Below are 5,228 nucleotides of genomic sequence, written 5' to 3'. Positions count from 1 at the left end.
CAAAAAAAAAAATTTAAAAAGACAAGGAGCAAAATTACCTCCAAAAGATCAAGACAGAATTTGGTTTGCAGGCGTGTTTCTTTTTCTCTTCCCACTACAAACTCATTCAGTATCAATTAGAAATAAACTTGAGTGGGGCTGGGGACTTAGCTCAGTGTTAGAGCACTTGCCTAACGTGCAAAATCCTGGATTTGATCCCCAGAACCAAAAATAAAGACTCAAAGTGAGTTCCTTTATTTATTTTTTTTTTAACATCTTTGTTTGTGTGTGGCGCTGAGGATCGAATCCGGGCCGCATGCATACCAGGCAAGCCATATCTCCAGCCCCAAAGTGAGTTCCTTTAAACCCTGCTGATTATCTCACTAACCATTACACTTCGAGTTCTACAGAATAAACACAAAGCTGGAGTGTAGCTCAGTGGTAGAACACTTGCCTAGCATGTACAAATCCTCAGTCTGATTCCCCAGCACCACACACACATACACAAATATATATATAAATGTATGTAGGGATATCTGTATATATGTATATACACACACACGTATATATATATATGTGTGAATGATATATGTATATTAAGCTGATAACTTTTTTTTTTAGAGAATTTTTTTAATATTTATTATTTTTTTTCTTTTTAGTTTTCGGAGGACACAACATCTTTGTATGTGGTGCTGAGGATCGAACCCGGGCCGCATGCATGCCAGGCGAGCGCGCTACTGCTTGAGCCACATCCCCAGCCCCAAGCTGATAACTTTTGAGACCTCAGAGCAAGGTACAAAACTATAATGTTTGCTTGCTGGCAAAAGACCGAGGTCTCCAAGAAAGCTATAAGACATACTTTTCACACAAAGAGAGAAATGAAGAATTATAACATCTGTCCAGGTTAGGAAAAAGAACTTCTGGAAGCATTTACCAACTAGCTCCTTTTTTTTCTCTAAGAAAACACCCAGAAATGCCTAAAAACTGTACCCCATGAGCCATGCACAGTGAGCCATGCACAGTGGTGCACACCTGTAATCCCAGCAGCTTGGAGGCTGAGGCAGGAGGATCACAAGTTCAAAGCCAACCTCAGAAATTTAGGACCTAAGCTGCTTAGTGAGACCCTGTCTCAAAATTTAAAAAAGGACTGGAGACGTGGCTCAGTAGTTAAGTGCCTCTGAGTTCAATCCCCAATGCAAAAAAAAAAAAAAAGTCACTAAAAGACTGTTAAATGAAATGGTTTTTGGTTTGGGTTTGGGTTTTGTGGTACCAGTGATTGAACCCAGGGGGACTCAACCACTGAGCTACATCCTCAGCCCTTTTTTATATGTTACGTCAAAAGAGGGTCTGAATTACTTAGGACCTTACTAAATTACTGAGGCTGGCTTTGAACTCTCAATCCTCCTGTCTCAGCCTCCAGAGCCACTGGGATTACAGGTGTGTGCCACCTTGTCCAGCAAGTGGAATATTTTCTACACAGAGGGTAAAAGGGATACAGCAGAGGGAAAATACTCAGGCCGCTGGGTATGAAAGTTGTCTAAAATTAGATACACCAACTGTGTTCATGCACACATCTTCAAGCAATGAGTCTAGTTATTTTTCTTACTTGTAAGTTGGCAATACATTCCACACAGAGACAGAGTTCTTTACCCAATCTTACAAAGATGCTCAGAAAAACCCTTAAAAATAAAATTGGGACTGGGGTTGTGGCTCAGTTGTAGAGCGCTTGCCTAGCATGTGTGAGGCACAGGGCTCGAATCTCAGCACCACATATAAATAAATTAAGAAAATAAAGGTCCATCAACAACTAAAAATATATAATTTTTAAAAAATTGTCCCACAAAATTCTCTCCTTTGCAATTACTGAAACCATATAATGAAAATTCAACACTTTTCCCCTCTTCCTCAAAAATCTACTTTTTCCTGAAAGTTTATCACAGTCATTAAGAAATTGCTATGTACCCTGAAGCATTGTCAGTAAATAGTATTTATCTAAAAATGAGAATATGACACAGAAAGGTTTAAATGTCCTGAGGACCTGAGAAAAATTTCTTAGAAATTTTATGAAAGAACTTAAAAATGGGCAACAAAAAGTTTGGTAGAAGCTTTTTCCAAATATGTCTAAATTGTGTCAGAAACTATTCACAAAACAAAAACTACTAATATACTTCTGATGTTGTTACTTCTTTACACTAGTATCAGAACCACATCCAGTCAAATGTATATCAGATCTCCCCCACACACTTTTTTTTGTGTGTGTGTGTGTGTCTGTGTGTGTGTGTGAGAGATGCTGGGGATTGAACCAGGGCCTTGTGCATGCACTCTACCAACTGAGCTATATCCCCAGCCCATTGGATCCCCAATCTTTAATTCCACACGAGCTAGTCTCTCACAGGCCTAGCAGCTTTCAATGTCCTGGAAGATGTTTAATTAAAAGACATAACTTTGCCACAATCTTCCTGCAAAGAGTTTTTAAAAAAAAAAAAAATTACACCTCATTCTCGGCCTTCTAAACTGGAGAAGAGTAGCCAAGACTGCTCCAAAGAAAAATCTCATCCAGTGCACTCTTAGCCAGAAAGTCAATGAAGGTAACAAATGCACCAGTCAAGAAGCAAAAAGATAAATGAGGGATAATCCACGTAACTCAGAGGGCCTGTTCCTTTTATTCTCAAATGTAACGTAGATTAATTACTGAAAATGCTCCCCAAAATGAATTTGTTAAAAAAAAAAAAAAAAAATTTAAATGTGCTCTAAAACCAAATACTCCACTATTTTTTTTTTTAATTTATTTTTATGTGGTGCTGAGGATTGAACCCAGGGCCTTGCATCTGCTAGGCGCGCGCTCTACCACTGAGCCACAACCCCAGCCCAAATACTCCACTATTGTTAGAGAAATCTATTCTTATAATTTTTTAGCTCGACTGTTATTTACATGAATGAGGAAGGTAACCCATAAGGTAAGGACTACCTATATTAATATCTTCAGTCTATTGAAAACTTCAGTGAAACCAGTTTGCTCAACTTTCTTGGTGCAAAAGAAATAAGGATAATGAAATGTGTCTCCGCAGGTTGTGAATCAATCTCAGAAGAGCCCAGCCTATGTAAAAATTTTAGCCCCACAAAACCTAAGACCACCGACAATAAAGATCTCTACACTCCATCCTCCTCTCTGCCTTTAGAGTACTTTTCTTCAGTGACCTGAAAACACACAGACTTTGTCAAAAAAAGAGACATCCCAAGAACAGAAAAAAAATCTCAACTTTTTCAATGAGTACCTTACAAAATCCTAGTGAAAACCCATCCCACACCTCAAGGACAACCAATCGAAATCAGAAACTTATTCAAGGAGAGAGTTCAAGAACAGAGCAGGGGGCTGGGGTTGTAGCTCAGTAGTAGAGCCTTCTCTCACACATGTAAGGCACTGGGTTCGATCCTTAGCACTACTTAAAAATAAATAAATAAAATAAAGGTATTGTGTCTATCTACAACTAAAAACATTTTTAAAAAGAGAACAGAGCAGGGCCAACAACTCTAGTCCCAGTTATTTCAGATGATGAGGCAGAAGGACAGCCTAAGCCCAGAAGCTCAAGAACAGACACTAAAATAAGACCCTATCTCAACAATATAAAAGAAAAAACGCTCACCTAGTCGGTCATCATATCTGTTGAGTACTACTGCATGTCAAGTGCTGTGCTAAAGTTATATTAACTACAAGATGATACAGCAACTACAAAAAAATCTGCATTCCTGAAACTTACTTTCTTATGGGGGGAAATGAAAATATACAAAACATTATAGGTCAACAAGGAGTAAGGAAAAAATACAGCAGAAAAGTAGAAATGGAAAAGGGAATTATGTAAATGTATGTGAGGCCATTCTTTGCAATTCAGGTAGCCAAGGAAATGTCACTGTTACTGACAGCCGAGTAAAAATCTGAAATCTGAAGGAGGTAAGGGGACAGACAGGCTGTGCTGCTTTATAAGGGAAAGATGATCCAAAAGGTACAAGCAAAGAATCTCTTGAGGCAGAAGTGCACCTAGGATGCTCAAGAAACAGCCAGGAGGCCAGCGTGTATGTTGGAGGAAAGACATGCTACAAATATAGAACCTTAAGGGCAAATCTAACAACTGCTTTTATTCTGAATAAGAAAGGAAAACATCTCTTATGACTCCTTTTCATTAAAAAATATCAGGCATAACATTTTTATTAAGTAAATTTTAAATTTTTTGTTTTAAATTGTGAAGCTCTACAGATCATTTGGTGGACACAAAGACAACTGGCACTAAAACTCTGAAATTTAACTTTTGCTGCCAGAGTTCATCAGACCTTCAAGAAAAATTCTCTCGAATCTCAATCCCTATGGAAAACAGAATGGATGGAGTCAAATACAAAAAACGAACTGAATTAATCTAACCTACAGCTTTGCACCTCTATTTTTTGTCTTGATGTCGCAGGCTCTAAAAGGGGGGAAAGGATCATATTGAACAAAAGGGGGGGAAATGCATTAGGAAGAGGAACCACAAACAACTAATTCAAGTACCAATCTGACTATCTTAAAATATAATAAAATCCTAGGAATCTGTGAAATTCCTGAAGTGGAACCTGTCACCTTCCTCCACCCTGTGTTTCCATGCTGCCTATGGCCATTAGGACTAAGGCTTCTGAAGCCTCTTCGAAAAAAATATATATTAGGACATTCATCCAACTGAAATCTGAGTTTAAATTTTTTCGCTTTTCTCCCCTGGGTTTTAATGCAGCTCCAGGGCCGTTACTGGGTCATTTCTAATCATTATCCAAGAAAAATTCACTTCTGACTAAATATTCTTTGGAGTTGTAAGTCAATGCTCACAAATGCTGAAAAAATGTTAGCCTTTTGAGAAATCGAATCGAAAAGGGTTTTCAGGGGCTGAAGAGTGAGTTATCAGCTTAGTGTAGGCCCAACTTTTTTTTTTTTAAGCTCCAGAAACGTCCCCCAGCACGTGCCGCCTCAAATCCCTGTCCCTATTATAAGGGACACCAACAGGATTTGAAGCACTTCAACATCTCTCCGTCTCATTTTTTCAAGGCTCGAAAGATAAACGGACACCCGAGAAACACATGGAAGCTAGTCACCCTCAAGCACTGCCAAGGGCGCAACAGTTTTTAGGTCCGACCGCACAGGCCACAGGTGGCGCCAGCACCCCCGCCCTCTACCCCGCGGTCCCCGCTTCTCGCCTGCGCTCCCGGCGCACACTCGGGGTGTCTCCGAC

Source organism: Marmota marmota, unplaced genomic scaffold (genome assembly GCF_001458135.2).
Source record: "Marmota marmota marmota unplaced genomic scaffold, marMar, whole genome shotgun sequence".
Classification (NCBI taxonomy): domain Eukaryota; kingdom Metazoa; phylum Chordata; class Mammalia; order Rodentia; family Sciuridae; genus Marmota; species Marmota marmota.
Note: the sequence above shows the minus strand (reverse complement) of the source record.